At 42.8% G+C, this 16,762-nt stretch overlaps 1 long non-coding RNA gene across 3 annotated transcripts; it reads left to right on the top strand.

Moving 5' to 3' along the window:
* Positions 1–236: 236 nt before the first annotated feature.
* Positions 237–12,959, top strand: LOC135976517 (uncharacterized). 3 transcript variants are annotated; one of them, XR_010593706.1, is made up of 4 exons: positions 237–616; positions 7,102–7,210; positions 7,865–7,977; positions 10,881–12,959. It is a non-coding gene; the product is annotated as an uncharacterized LOC135976517 (long non-coding RNA). The 3 variants fall into 3 exon arrangements; XR_010593705.1 differs by lacking the exon at positions 7,865–7,977 and adding an exon at positions 9,923–10,104; XR_010593704.1 differs by lacking the exon at positions 7,865–7,977 and having other exon boundaries at positions 10,881–12,957.
* The last annotated feature ends 3,803 nt before the right edge of the window (positions 12,960–16,762 follow it).

A 16,762-nucleotide genomic window follows, 5' to 3' on the forward strand; every position in this document is an offset into this window, starting at 1 on the left:
AAGCAGGGGGGACTCTTTCTCTCCCTCTTACCATCTGCCTCCCCCCCTCTTTACTTCCTTCCTGTGCCTATTTGTGGGCTCTGGCTAATGGCTTAATTAGCCTTTCTGCCCTGTCCCACCCACAAATTAGACACAGCTCTGCTTAGTCAGCTCCAATCTGCTTTGCCTGATTGGAGCTGCTGTGAGTAGAGTGCTGACTCAGGCTTTCATACCTAGCACTCTGTCACAATGAGCCACCAGTGTGATGCAGCTGTGAAAAAGGCAAATGTGATACTAGGCTGTATCAGTTGAGGCATTTTCAGTAGAGAGGGGAAAGTACTAGTGCCATTGTACAAGGCATTGGTAAGACCTCATGTGGAATACCGTGTACAGTTTGAATCACCCATCTTCAAGAAAGATTAATTACTGGAACAGGTGCAGAGGAGGCTGCTAGGCTGATCAGGGGAATGGAGAGCCTGTCTGATGAGAGGAGACTAAAAGAGCTTGGCTTGTTTAGCCTAGCAAAATGCAGGCTGAGAGGGACCTGATTGCTCTTTATAAATACGGGGGAGTAAACACCAGGAGGAAAGAAGAGCTATGTAAGCTAGAGGACAAGCCGTGGCCCAAGAACAAATGGGTATGAACTGGCTGTGACAGACTGACAGTATCCTGGACAAACCTTATGGAATTAAGATAAACTTTATTGAATTAAGTTAAACCTGACTGAGTTAAGTTTAATACTTTTGGGGTCCATTGTATTAAACATGCAATTCTGTATGTGTTATTGTGGAATTGTGTGTAACTCCTCTAGGAGGAGGGGGTGCTAATGTAGTTCCTCCAGTGATCAGCCCTTTGAAGCTACCATGGAGAGGTTCACATGTAGTAGTTCAAACTGGTTTCTCAGTGACCAATAGACAGAGATAGGATTTTTGGCTAAATAGCCTGGTTTTAAACAGGCTTAGGGCCGCCTTCTTGATCCAGCAAACAGACAAGACCCCTGGTCCATGGAGTACCCCAATCCTTAATAGGGAATGACTGGCACTGCTGAGGGCCCCTAAGACTGTGCTTGTTCTGAGCTGAAGCTGTGATGAACTTGAAACCACAAGGAAACCCCTTGGGTGGATTGCTCCTGCCAGAGCCCCTATTTGCTTGGAGTGACCTTGGGTAAGCTTATCCACATGTGCATAGGTGCTTTTATTGTCTTTTGAATGTTTTCTCTGCAGTGCTTTTGCCTTAAGAATAAAATAGGCTTGCATAGGAAGTGCTGTGTGATAACTATACCTGTGGGCAGTCACACCCGTCAATGTCTCTGAAGAGAAAGCAAGCAGACTCACTTGAGCAGCCAGTCTCTGCTGGGAATAACACAGTGAAGGCAGGGAACTGTTCAGCCTGGAGATCTCCCGGTCACAAAGGAGTGAGACACGGGTCTCCACCCAAGAGAGGTGACAGGGTAGCTGGAAGCCTGAGCATGGGTGCCCTGGCTGGATCCTGGAAGGGCAATACAGGTGCAGTTGCCCTGATATGCCACACTGGCCATGAATGAATTCAGGCTGGTCTCTACCCTCAGAGGAGGGAGGTTCTGGAACAGCCTCCCAGTGGGAGTTGTGGGGGCAAACAACCTAACTAGTTTTAAGATAGAGCTTGATAAGTTTATGACTGGGATGATATACCTGGGTTGGCTGCGACAGCAAGGGACTAGACTTGATGAGCTAGGAGATCCCTTCTCATCCCATGGCCCTTATGATTATAGAGCCACAGAGCCCAGGAAGGGCTGGGAAGATGGTTGAGCCTGGCATAGGCAAAGGGCTAGGGTGGTAGATTGTGTTTTCTGTTGTCCTTTCCTTCCCCTCCAGTCACTTCCCTGCATCAGATCTGCTGCAGGTTCCTGCCAGAGGAAAATTGCCATCCAGAGAAGGAAACTCAGCAAGTGGCCACATCTCCAGCCGGGGGAGAGGCCTGCTGCTGTGATGGCCACTTGACAATAAGGCTGCCCGGCAGCAGACCTGTTCTAGGGGAACCAATGAAGCCGGCTCATCTTTCTCCTCCTGCCCCCACCCCCATGTAGTGAACATCTTCAGAAGGCAGCAGAATGTGTTCCTGTCACAAGTTAGAAGCATAAAGTGCCCAGTGACAATTTGGAGGGGACACTAGAGAGTATTTAGTAATAACCAGAACAGGGTGTGCAGCCGTATAGACATTTGGTCACGCTAAACATATAGCAGTTGCTTTCCCACCAACTTTAGAGATATTATAGCTGCCGCCATGATGTGCTTTATTCCTGAGGATCCTTAACTGGGACAGTCTATTCAGGGTGAAAGCAGGGCAGGGGCATGAGGCTACAATAATATTATTATTATTATTGAGTAATTCAGATGGAAGGTCAGGAATTGGCTTCTGTGTTGTATTCTCACCTCTGCCCCTTATTCAGCATGTCACCTGGGTCAAATGACTTCCCCTACTGCTCGGTGCCTTATTTTTCCCATTTGAAAAGTGGGGGTAACAACTACCCACTTCATAGGCGTGTGGAGGTTTAACCTTTGTGACACACTTTAAGGTCTTCACAGAAGGGCAACATCTGACTCTGAAATGAATGCAGCATCCTGCACTGTCTGAGACACAGCCCCATTGGCAGCCCCCACCAGGCCAGATGTGGGGAAGAGAGCCCTGCTGTCTGCCACAGGCATTCTCTCTCTCTCTCTCTCTCTCTCTCTCCAAAGCACCGGGCATCTGGTTTCAGTGTTCAGAGAGCTGGGATTTGACACTCATTAGCTGTGTAGCTGCACCTGTATTTCACAGTTGTCTGCAGACTATGGGGGAAACAGTATTAAATATTGTGACGTTGCACTCCATATGCTTTATGAAAATATGCTTATGAATGTGAATATATGTAACTGGAATATGCTTTATGCAAAGGGTCTCTTGTGACATTTTGTGTTACAAATCTTATAATCTACTGAGTGTGTTCATCCTGTTTGTTTGCATGTATTATTTCTATGTTTGGAGTTAGGAGAATAAGATATAAACTTGTATTACTGATGTAAACATATTAAGTGGAAGCCATTAAGGGTGCTTCAGAATCAGTGAACTGTAAATGGCTCTGTTTACTTGCAAACCTTCCTGTGTACGTGTGGGCCAGCCCACGGGGAATGGAGTCTAGGGGGTCTCACAGGACATGTGACCATGTCACATGATACTGGAATCCATCTTAAATCTGTAAAAAGCAACAGAGGGTCCTGTGGCACCTTTAAGACTAACAGAAGTATTGGGAGCATAAGCTTTCGTGGGTAAGAACCTAACTTCTTCAGATGCAAGTAATGGAAATCTCCAGAGGCAGGTATAAATCCGTATGGAGAATGGAGTCTTTCAGCATCATATCTGAGCCTCTGGTCAGAATTCATCTCCTGCCTAATGTACCTTCACTCAGACTGCATTTCCTGATAACAAACCTCCATCTGCTTTGCCAGCCAAAGGGCATCTTCTCCTAATCTGCCTCTACCTGCACCCCCCTTCGAGCGCTAGCCCTTTTATTTTAATCTCTGCTTTCTGGCTTCAGGTAACAATTCTGAAAATCTTATCCCAGGCCACCAGATAAAGATGGATTCTTAGAAATCAAATCCCACCTGTAGCATGACCTGGCTGTCTTCCCTTTCCATGGTACAATGGTGGCTGCTTCCTGTGATGGCCTGACTTTTGGCATGCTCCCAGAGAAGCAGTGGAGTGTTGTAGAGGGATTGTCAGGCTCTTGGGATTAAGTATGGATCAGCATTTCCACCCTAACGCCCTGTTTTCAGGGGGCATATGTGGGATTATAACTTGGCCATATAAAATCTAATACAAAGCAACCTAAAGCTGTTTCATGGCCAAAGCTGTTGAACCCCAGTAAAAGCTTTGGAAAATTCCATACAAGAAATCTTATTTTCCTATCCATTTACTTCCTTTGTTATGCATTTTTAAACTAAATAGATTGTTTAGAGCAATAGCATTTTCCCCTGAATGTATTAATTAACAATTAGCATCTACTCTACTGGCAGCAGAGGTAGGTATGTTACTGCAGGTCAAAAAACCAACTGTTTTTCCAAACAGCCTTATTTTTATTTCTGTTTTTCTCATGCAAACATTCTTAATATGCAGTATAACAACAGCACTTGGCAACTTCTGAGAACTTTACGAAACGTACCTAACAAATGTTAGAGAAACAAAAACAACAAACAGGAAGCTGTTATAAAAGGAACAAAAATGTCGTTTTAGCCATAGAAGAAGTCTTTTCTAGGCCGCAACTAAACACACAGGAAGCGCACACATTAACAGTGGTGCCAACAATCTTTAGGGGGACAGGGCTTTGCTTCAAAGCTTGCCACCAGAATTCAGGGAAATGTATTTTCTGATCAAGTTTAAGTTGGCAGGAGATGGGATCAAGGCAGTAAGATCACTCTGGAACGTGGTGATTATGAATTTATTAACAATCACTGCACTGTTAAATGAGTCATTTTAAAGTCAGCCCTCATCAATTGTTCCTTTCTAGAACACTGCTTTCCTCTCTCTAACCTAACCAGTGAAGTGTACTTTTATAGTGCAAACATCACCTTATCTTACATTGCAGCTGAACAGCTGTAGTTTGTTTTGCAGTTTTCTCAGCAGGGAAATCCAAGGTCATGCACTACACAAGTTAAAACACCAGCCAGAAAAGGAGATCACAGAATCCTATATCCAGACATCAATGGGAGGGGCTGCTGTCACAGCAGACTGGCATGTTACCAGAGGTGGCATGAACACAAAGGGAGGCAGCTGTGGGCTAGTGGATCACATGTGTGGCTGAGAGTCGGGAGGCCTGGGTTTTATTCTTGACTCTGCCACTGACTTGCTTGTGACTGTGGGGAGGTTCTTGGGTTCTAGTTTCCTATCTGTAAAATGGGGGTAATGATACTTCACCTTTTTAAAGACCTACTGATGAAAAGCACTGAAGAGTAGAAGTATAACACAGCCATTCATTATCACAGTGGGCTATTTACCAAATAAGACAAGTTTCATTTATTTCATAACTTTTTATGTAACAAAGTACCTAGATGAGGTATGATAAATATTAAAAACATACATGCAACTGAAAAAAGTTCTGTGATTCACCAAACAATCATCTAACCCAATCAACCTGCTTGTCTTGCTTTGCATGAGTATTTTTGTTGTGTCCAGACATACCTGATATGTCCAGGACCCAAATATTCCCAACTTGGATCCAATGGCTGGTCAGTCTTAAATAAAGGGATTTAAAATAAAAGTTCCATATTCAAAAGAGATTCCTTACCTTTTACCCCTTCTGATGACCAAAGACAACTGTAAACAGCCACAATGTACTTGGTGTGGGTAAATCACCTGCCCAGTTTCACCTTCTGATTCTTGTCTGTCTTTCTGTGTCTCATCTGGGCACTATGTTGGGGTTTTCAAACTGCAGGGGGAAAGTGTTCATTGGTTTTATTTGATTTCATAACAATTTCCGTTGATAGGGAGTTTTGAAAAACACTGTTTCAAAAACATATAACCTTAGGGCTTAGTTGGTCAGTGCCTCTTTTTATGTTTAAACAGACACATACTTTTCTGATGCTTTGGGGCTTTAAGCTCTCAGGTGAGTCTGATATCAATCCCCACCTTGAGCTCTGTATTTTTCTCCATTGTCTGGCTAGCCTCACATGCGGTGGGTTCTGGGCTGATATTCTATGATTTTCAAAACTGACTTGCATCTAATCATATCTTTTCTTTAATGAGGTAAACTGCAGATAATCTTATTTGACTATTGAATCATCCTGCTGCCATTTATAAACTGCACTTCTGTGAGTGAGGGTGGTCATGCACAAGAGACATTAGCATTAGGTCCAAACAGAACCTTACATCAGAACAGTCCAAATTTCTGGGAGAGTTTGCATCTGGATTAAAACTTCGCAGAATAGCCCTTCTCTAATACACACTGTAGAAGCAGTATAACCAGGACACAGGCTGGCAAACACACATGCAGAATTTTGGTATTTTTATTTAATATGTATGTATTTTCTTTTGGACTTACTGGGAAACATGGATTGTACTAAATCAGCAAAAGGATGACTAGAACTTGTAAAGGTTTCATTTATCTAGCAGAATTTATACTTATTCTATGTTCTGTTGCTGGCATGTAACTCTAGATGCTGAAGAGTAACTCATCCTCTCTTCATCACCATCCAAACTGGGGTTTTCAAAATGCAGTGGTCTTAGTGGTTCAGGATGAGCTCTGAGAACTTGGAATGCTACTGAAAATAACAGAGTAGAAGGTTATAACATAAATCAAATGTTTTCCCAGGCCTCTAGTACAGTATCTAACTCTGATTCTGTTTTCCTTCCTGACACTTGGTCTTTTCAGTTTGTTTTTACTCTTAGTTCTGACAATTGTGGCATCATCCTTGTACCTCCTGTTTCCTTCCTGTTTGAGAGAGAGAGCCTTATATCCATGCAGCCTTTGAACCAGTGACACTAAGTCATTTCTCTTTTGTAGTTATTTGTAATCAGACAAGCAGAGACAGAGAAATTTTACAGTATCTTATGAGTGCCTAGACGGCACCTGGAACTACCTAACTGTTACAGATAGTACTAATGTTTATTGCAGAGGCAGGGCTATGGAGCTAGGGTGACCAGATGTCCTGATTTTATAGGGACAGTCCCGATTTTGGGGTCTCTTTCTTATATAGGTTATTACCCCCCCGTCCCGATTTTTCACACTTGCTGTCTGGTCACCCTATATGGGGCTGAGTCAATATGAACGCAGAAGATTTCCAAAGAAACCTAAAACTTAATTAGATTTGTAAGTTTCACTGAAGCACACAGAGCAAAATCTTTCTTAATAAATGTTAATCTTCTAAATCTCATCCATTTGAGTATCTGCCTCCTTAAAGTGAACCTGCCACTTCTTCCCTTGGTGGATATCTTTGGAACGATTATTACAACATCACTTTGTCTCTTGTGGAATCTGAGCAACAATTATGGACTTTTAAAATGAGCTTTTTGCTTGTTCAAGCCAAAAAGGAGAAAGTGGGTATAAATGATAGATTGGCCTGTATTGTTTTTGTGAGCTCATCAGTGTTTTTGTTTTGCTACTCCTCACAGACAAACAACTTGCAAAAGCTACCTCCATAGTAACGAGAAAACAGCTAGATGGACTCCCTCGGAGGAATATAATGATAAAGTGAGGAACAGCTGAAAGGACCAGTGGCTGGTATGTAGTGCAGCAGACGTGCAAGTTCCAATTTTAGAAAACTACAACTGGGGGAGACTTGCTCACGTGCCGGCTTTAGCTGCTACTTTCCATGCACATAGTATGCAGAGCTAAGGAAGGTTTGTGGGAAAGATAACTTTACCACCTTCTGAGATGTGTAATAGCCCCTATTCTAGGCAATCGTACGTAAATAATCAGTACATTCATAGTGAGACAGTATAGCGTATACCTAGCAAATGTAGAATTTTTGGGATAGTCACAGTAAACATCTAAGCAAACTTCTAAACTTCTTTTAGTCTATACAGGGTGAGCAGCTCTGCCATGCCTCATTGGAAAGCTACAGTCTTCCTGGCTTTCTCCTTGAGGCTCCTGCCACTATCACACCGTCCATCTCCTGCTTATTTAAAAGAGATCTATATGAACATCTCTGAAAAATGAAGGGAGGGGGGGTAGCTCCCTTTTATGGACACTCAGCCAATAGCTATAAAATTAGTAGTTGTTCTCTAATTGCTCTACCTGTAAAAGGTTAAAAAGTCTCACTGCTATGCATAGGTAAAAGGAAGTGAGTGGGCACCTGGCCAAAAGAACCAATGGGAAGGCTAGAACTCTTTTTAAAATTGAAAAACGACCCCCACCTTTTGTCTGTCTGTCTAGTTGTTCTCCCGGAGAGAGGGGACAGGGCAGAGTTATGCTGTGAGAAGCTTGGGCCAGATATGAAAAATCATCAGTATCATACCTAGAAACTACTCCTCTAAAACCCCAAATATGTAAGTAGATCAGGAAATGTCTAGAAAGATGTGATTAGGTTTATCTCTTTCTATTTCTTTATGGCTTGTGGACTCCTCTGTGCTAACCCCAAGTGTTTTGGTTTTGCTTGTAACCTTTAAGATGAACCTCAAGAAAGCTATTCTTGATGCTTAATCCTTGTAGTTATTTTTTTTTAAACTAGCAAAACAACAGGAAGGAATTCCCAAGTGCGCCTTCCTGAGTTCTCAAAGGGGTTTTGCACTTGGGTGAGGCAGCATTTACCCATCCCAAGTTAGAGAGAAGCTGTAACCTTGGGAGTTTAATACAAGCCTGGAGTGACCAGTATTAATTTTTAGAATCCTTGCGGGCCCCCACCTTCTGCATTTGAAGTGCTAGAGTGGGGAATCAGCCTTGACAACATCACTGTCCATAGCCCCAGTGGTTTGATTTTTCACCATGTGCACCCAAGCACAACCTCTGCTTCCTGCCCAGCCTCTGTCCTGCCTATAATCACTTTTCTTCTTTTTGCATCCTGTGCTTTACACTAAACTAAGCAAAAATACCCACCCCCTTTAACCCAGATGTTAAGTGCTGCTCTGAAACAACAAATCTACAAAGTTTGGCATGGTTCCAAACTGCCTCTCACCCCTCTCTCCCTAGCCCTAGGTTGACAGGAGGAGCACTGAGGGTTTGTTACATCATCCCTGAGGAGAGCCTAGTGTTTGTTTCTTGGTAAGCAGAACTGTGAATTGGCGCTGGGATACACAAGGTTCCAGCTCTTCCCTTGTTCTCTGTAGTCACTCTGGGCAGATTAAGGCTTTTGTGCTGTTTTACCACGGTCAGCGATCTGGCCGCTTGTATTCGCTGTACTTGACTCAATTAGTTGAGGGCATTTAACATGGATTTTTCATATTTGCATCACAAATTCTAAATGATCCATGAAAAGCAGCTGTTCAAAAACTCTTGAATTCATTATCCCCAGTGACTGGAGTGAAGGAACTTTGCCAGCCATTTGATTGGGGACCAGGCACAGTCAGTTTGATGGGAGCAACTGTTTGTATTGAAAAATAACTTATGCATCTGGCATCTGCTTCCCATTTTTACTTTCCCTGCTACCTCTTCCATATCTGACTTTAAATTTACTGATCGCTGCAACACCCGGTCAGCAGCAAAAGGCCTTTGTTCTGACATCCAGGGGACTTCCATGGCTGAAATGGACATATGCAGTAATATTATTAGCTATCATCACAAAGCCATTTTGAGCTCAACCTCCTGTCTCCCCTTCTCCTGGACCTTCAATCTGGGCTGGTCGTTTGCTCTGGTCAGGAAGGTTGCCTAGTGGTTAAAACTGGAGTCCAGCCTTTTTCGTTCTATTCCCATCTTGTCACTGACTTGCTGTGTGACCTTGGCCAAATGATTTCCCTTCTCTCTGCCTCCATTTCCCTTTCTGCAAAATGGGGATAATGGGAGGAGGGGATTCCTCTTAGCTTCCAACAAGCGATTAATATACGACCTACTAGACAGCAGTAGTTGGGGATATAGCCCTGATAATCCTGCTTTTCATCATTGCCCTAGCAATGCTTTTTCTTTTTCTTTTGGTAAAACATTAGCTCTTGGCTCGGTGTGTTCAGTCCACTAGATCACAAGACTGAGAGTGAAACCTCCTTAATTCTATAACTGACCCTGACACTACAGCCTTGATTAAAACAGGGGATAATAATATTTACTTACCTACCTGTAGAGGTGTTGGGAGAGTTAATTAGTAAATGTTAACATTTATGGAGCATTTTTGCAAAGTGTTACTGTTGGAGGACATGCATTCCAAAATTAGAGAGAACTGCAAGAGCTCAGGGGACAAATGCAGAATTAAAACTTGAGTCGCTTAAACTCTCCTTTCCAAACTAAGCTGCAGTGGTTGTTCAGGCACGGTCTTTAATTAATATGGGGACTCACTCTTTCATACAGCTTCCTAGATGATTGGGTATAAGACAAAGATTTCCAGTAATTAGCTAAAGGAGAGAGAGAGAAACTCTTCTGATTTGAGATCCTGTTCCCATTCCTTTGGATTAGTTTCTCCTCGATGTTGCACTGAACCATGATGATGCACTGCAGAGGTATATTCAGGGTTAGGAATCCGACATTGCAAGGTTAGTTTTGACACTATGCCTGCAAATATATACATTTTTCTCTGTCTCCTGGCTGCTTTACCTTGATCTCAGAATCCTCTTTATTTTGTCCTTTTCTAAGAAGGTTGCGTGTGAAATGAATTCTGCACCAGAAGCCAGTACTCGAGGTCACAGTATCTGAGATTATTTCATAAGTTGTACCCTCACACTTCCCTGTTTAAAAGAAAATGTAGAAAATCCAGTGCTCTTTAAACAACCAGTCCCCCAGACCTCACGTCCTCCTTACCCAGCACCCAGACACACTTACTCCTGTGCACACACAATCTTCATATCCCTACAGATATCCGCACATACCCCTTTACACCTGGATGAGCTCTTGCCACACACGTACCATACTCAGCCTTCCCATACAACATTTGCTCATCCGCACAATGTACATGCATTGTACACCCTTCCATACCACCCATTTGCCCACAATGACAGCACACTCACTCTCCCATTCTCTTACCACAACACATGCTCACCTGAATGGACTTGACTACACAGCACATTTATCTTCTCCCTACACCCACGCTAGTGCACTCAAACCCAGTCTCATTCTCAACCTCCAGCCCAAGCCTTTAAAGGCTTTCTGTGCAGAGAGTTTTCTTGGTGACTTTTAGAACCTCTCTTACAGTAATTGTGGGGCTGAGGGCCAGCAACTTGTCTTGCTTTCTCCTTTCCTTCCTTCCTTCCTTCCTTCTGCTCTGTGCAAGTGACAATCCAAACACAGTTGTTTATTTCTTTTGTTTCCACAGAATCCGATCTGTCTTCCTTAATGTTATGCAGCTTGGCACAAGCACTCCAGGTGGGATGAATCCAGTTCAGTGCCCTGCTCGCACCCTTGGCTGCTCCTTTTGCTAATGAACTGCAAACAATTGTGTTCCTCATGTTCAACCTTCACCCTGTCTGATGCATCCATAATCTAAATATAGGCCATAATTATTCCACTAGTGTCTCTAGACCCATTGAGAGGACTGACAGTGGCAGAGGTCAGGAGACCCTTTGCACCCGTAATATATTCCCTTAACCACTTCTCTGCCATTGGTGGTTACAATCACTGCAGCTACTAATAAACATCTGGGGTTTGTTCTTTACTATTCAAGATCGGTTTGCTCCATAGTCTTTTTGGTCCACGTGTAACCAAACCACAGATTGGTCACTTTTCTTTACTCCAATGTGAACATTCCATTTGTATATTTGGCTGCACAATCAAATTACAAGTACAGAAATGCTTCTTGTCAAGACAGCGATCTATACCTCTAACTTCACCTGATGATAATGCTGTTGCCTGATACAGCGAGTCCATGAATCAAATTGCTGGGCATGTGGCTTTTCCCAAGATAGAATGTCCTGAAAGTAGGAGTCAGTGTTCCATGTTTTAACATGGTTCTGTGGAACAAATAGTTGAATATGGGCATTTGACTTGGGGCTGCATAAGTGAATAGTGTGTGTGTGTGTGGGGGGGAACTAATCTGTGCTTTAAGTAATCTGATGCCAAATCATTTAGAGAATGTAAATTGAAGTGGAAAGATGCCACTCATGGCAGGAGGTCACCTGTCAGACATTCCCCAGTGGCGCTCACGAAAATTCCTGTGCAGGACTGCTAATAAATAAATCTCCCATTCTGCACTTCTACCGCTCCTTCTATCTGAGGAACTCAAACACTAAGGATAATATTGTAGCACTAACTGACCATTGATTTGAAGGGGTCACAAAATGGTCCTCAGTTAAGTGTCTTAATGCTCCATTGATGTGAATATTATCTCCATTTTACACACTGATAAACTGAGGCACAGAGAATTTCAGTGACAAAGCAATAGCTGAACTGTCCTCTTGTCAGTATTTGTATTTCAGTAGCTCCCCGTGAACTCAACCATGACCAGGGTCCCAGTGTGCTGGGTGAGCACAGAAGAGGCGTTTATAATTTAATTAACAAACCATAGGAGAGGACAGAGAAGGGTGGATGAGAATAGTTAGTGGAATCTTATGGTTGTTTAAGCCACCCATGTGCATAACTTGGTGGTCCTATATAATGTATGATAGCTAAATTATTGCATTATCAGTCAGTGAGTGGAATGTCTTTGTACATTTCCTAGCATACAGGAAAGTCCCAAACACAGGTCCTGAAGCTGTGGAGCACCGTAAATAGTTTATTGCAGTATGTTTATCAAACCACATGAATATACAGAGAGGGAGGAGCAAAATACAAGACTAGATCCTGTCCCACTGAAGTCAATAGCAAAATTCTAGCTGGGAAGTTACTGAACACAAAGTTTAGAAATGGGGTGGAAGTGTCTTTGTGGTTCCTCCCCATGAATAAATGACCAAATTGGTGACAAGCATGATGCAGATACTTTAAAAAATGAAGGTGATATGTGAAAAACTGAAATAATAAATATTAAGAAGAGAGAGCAAGTTCCAGAAGAAAATCATTATGTAGACTAGCTCCTTTAGAAAATTCCCCCTTCAAAAGGGAGCTGGGGAAGAGAAGGTGTATGAATGGCTGCTTTTGGCAGGGTCACATTTGAAACATCTGGCTGTGAAAGATAGAAAACTCAGCCAATTCGTTTTGAATAACAGGCACTGCTCCCCAAGACTGAGAGTAACTGTGCATTCCAATGAAACTCGCCCGAACACTTGGAAGTGATCACGGGAAGAAGAATGTCAGGGAAAAATGGGACGGGTTTAAGATTGTTAAAGTCAGAATGGGTCAATCTGGCTTCAATTTAAATTAAAAAAAAAAATACACACATGGAGCTGCCAGAAACCAACCAATGCTTAGAAAATGAAAATTCCAGCATGGCTAAGCAAGGGGAGGCATTTAAGTATCATTAACAATCAGAGAGGCAAATAAACAAACAGGACCCAAATGAAGACAGTTCATTAGCAAAATATGATAGACTTTGGCAGGTCTTTACAAATGCTATAGTCAGCCAGTGGGAATGGATTGAATCGGACTAAGTGATGGGGTTTGAGTTGTAGATCTGTTCACCAAAGATTTGCAGCGTACTTTGGAAAGGGCCCTGAACAGACCTGACCAGTTTACCCTTCTTGGGCGAAATCGCATAGGAAAGGAATACTGAGCTATTGTGAAGACATTAACTGCTGGATGTCACATAAACCACATCTCTAGCACAATAACTTGCACTGTTTTCCAGAGCTGGGTCTGAGATGTTCTGGGTTCAAGTTAACCCCAAGCTTGGGGGAGGGGGTTGGGCCTCATCTCTACGTATTGAGGACAAGGACACATAAGGCTAAAGTTTGCTATGACTTGCATCTCAAGCAACTCTACCGAAGTCAATGGAATCACATGGGGTGTGTGTTAGACTTTGTATCAATCTGTTCTAACCGTTTCCTTTCCATGCATATTGATTAGGTGCAATTTGGTGCCTATATATTCTGGGTATAGTTTGTCACCACTCAAAAAATTCATATCATGCCAAAAACTAAGGTTGGAGGGTGACTGGATGGCTGCGATGATTAGTGATAGGACACAGCTTCACCGGTTCAGATCACTAGGGACAATGGGCCAGATCATGCCACTTAGGCACAGCCCAGAGTAAGGGGTAGCTTGGAGGACCTGTGGGGAGGGGTGCTTGGATAAGCATTTTTGTGTGATATTGTCCGCCAAACGAACAGCACTCTTGTGAGAAAGTTAATGCTGACCCTTTCAGTTTCTTCCTCTGCCATACAAAATTCCTGATGGAGGGTTCTGGGAGAAGCAGCCAATGGAGGGGTTGCTAGCCATGTAGCACCTACAAGAGTTGTGCTGCCAGGAAACCGAAGGGGACCGTTGACAGCAAAAGCCAGTATGAAGGCATAGGGCAGAGGTAGTTAACAGGTGAACTGCAGGCCAAATCTGGATGGCCAGATGCTTTTGAATGGACTGTGAAATCTTTTCATATACTTATTAGTATCATTATTGTTATTGCAGTGTGAAAAATATTTCTCTGAAGTCTGGATCTTGACTATACCTTGACCAAGAAATTTGGACCTTGCCAAAAAATAACTGACTACCCCGGGCATAGGGCCTCCATGGATACTGTAAAGAGGGATCTGCTGGCTTTAGTGTAGAGTTGTGGGCGAAAGGAAAGTGCATGAGTTTGGGGTGATCCATACATTCTTGATGTCTAGGCTTGATTAATGTAATGCTGAGTACCTAGGCCTGTAATTGCTGACCTTAACAACACTGCAGGGATTCAGAACACAGCAGCCCATCTGGGCAGCAGCACAGGCTCATGGGAGTCAATCCCCCCAGTGCTCTGTTCTCTTCACTGGTTCCCTATTGAATGCTGGCTGAAATTCAAAGTTTCAGTCTTCAGAGCCCTCCACGGGACTGACACAAGTTACTGAAACTCCCTCACCCTCCATGAAATTAATAGGCAGCAGGAAGTATTTCTCCACACATGTAAAGGGATGCTGTGAAGGCCAAAAGTATAACTGGATTCCAAAAAGAATGAGATCAGTTCATGGAGGATAGGTCCATCAGTGGCTATTAGCCAAGATGGTCAGGGATGCAACCCCATGCTCTGGGTGTCACTAAACCTCCAACAACTAGAAGCTGGTACTGGGCAACGGAATGAATCATTCCGTAAATGCCTTGTTCTCTTCAATCCTTCTGAAGTCCCTGGCCGTGGCCATGTGGGGCTACATGGACCATTAATCTGATCCAGTATGGCTGTTTTTATAGAATCATAGCCTCGTACAGCCAGCCTCAAGAGTGAAATCTGTGTGTGCAGGAGACCAAACTTCGTCTGTAACTGCCCCATCAATCTGGAACCCAACCCCAAAAGAGATCAGTGTGCACAAACCTCTGTGCATGCAAAACCTCTTCTGCAGCCAGCCTTCCCACAATATCAGGACACGCGCACACAAGCCCACTCCATGCTGACTAGAGGAGAGTGAGCAAACTTATGTGTGCGCTTCATAATGCTGGGTGATGCTCACATACACAGTGATGGAGGCCATAGAACACAGAGAGACAGATAGTCCTAATGCCACATTGAGAGGAACATGAAGAGCACAGGAAAGAGTTGCAGGTGAAATGTCCCCCTCATCCCCGTCCAGCTGTTGTACCTATGCTTTGCACATTGAACCTCCTGCAGCTTCTGCTCAGGTGAAAGCACTTCTCCCTTTCCCTCTCTGCCTGATGGAAGAAATTCTGTATCACAGTTGTCAGCTCCCCTGGGTAGGGAAAAATAAGGCCCTCAGTATTTATTAATTTCCTATCCTAGGTTTTGTTTCCTTACTAAGAAAAAAGAATGAATAACAATGATTCATTAGGTCACTGAATCCTTTAAAATCCACAGTTGTTAAAGTGGAGGAAACAATGTTCAATCCTCTGTGTCTATCTGAGAAAATCCTCTTTCTTTCTCCAGACACTTTCTCTAGCATCTTTTCTTCTTTAAAAGAAAATGTCTTTCTTCTAAGCAATTAAACATTTAAAAAATGCCATTTTCCTCAATCATATTTTCCCATCTCCCCTTTCCTGGATGGCAATCACGTCCTCCAGCTCCCATGCTGGGAAGGATATTCTGCCACTGGTCACATCTGGTTCCCTGATGAGCTCCACAGGCAGCTGGACTGGAGTTGTTTTCTGGGTCAGATGACCTGTCTAGGTTGCCCTATCTCTGAACACCAATTCTTTCTGAATCCCTTTTGAGTCTAAGAATCTTTTATTTTTTTCAGCACTTTTATCTGCTTGAGAATAAACTTCTGCACAAATGCTCTTGAGATCAATATGCAGATCTTTATATGGTAAAAAAAGAGGTATTTCTTTGGGCAATCTGGTGGAGATTTTTTGTACTGACTTTTAGACTAGTCGCATACTGGTATGCATTCCTTTAGCATTAATGTTTCCTTTGGGACTCAAACCTTACAGAAATATGAGAATGGAGCATGTATGCAGAAGATATACTATGAAAGTAGCCTGCATGTACTGTGTGTGGAGAGGACATGCTGCAGCTTTATAACTAGAAAGGAGAATATGCAGTCGTCTTCTCGGTCAACTTTGACCAAAGCATTCCTCCAAACGTTGTCTATTGTTTTCCTTTAGGGTTCAAAAAGCTTTTGTTGAAAATAACTCCTAGCAGGAAGTTTTCAAAGTATACTCTATTAAGAAGAAAACTAACAAATGAGATAGCATGCATATATGATACATATGGTGAAATCCAGGGCCTATTTAAGTCAATGGAACCAGGATTTCACCAGTAATGGAGTAAGGATGAAGACAACTATGACAATAGCGTTCAGAATAAACTTTAAAAATCAATCCACCAGACTGTATGTTGATTTAAAATCCTTAAGGATTACTGCCAGTTAAAAATCGTAGGGGTGTGTGTGTGTGTGTGTGTGTTTTCTTTTTCTTTTTTTTTTTTAACAAATCTCCTTGCTTGCATCATTTGAAACTGAAAGAAAAAAAATCAGATTTAATTTGTGGTCCACCATTTATGCTGTGTGTTTACTTTTTGCACTTTACTCAGTTTGGACAATGAAAATAGACTAGCTAGTTTCACTTCCTGTTTCACATGTGCTAGGGCAATGTTGGGTTGCAAATACTGTTTGCACTGCTGCATATTCCCTTTATTTTTAAAGAAGCACATAAATAGTGCTGTTTGTTTTTATTAAAAAATATTTC

The sequence above is a fragment of the Chrysemys picta genome, chromosome 18 (genome assembly GCF_011386835.1).
Source record: "Chrysemys picta bellii isolate R12L10 chromosome 18, ASM1138683v2, whole genome shotgun sequence".
Taxonomy (NCBI): domain Eukaryota; kingdom Metazoa; phylum Chordata; order Testudines; family Emydidae; genus Chrysemys; species Chrysemys picta.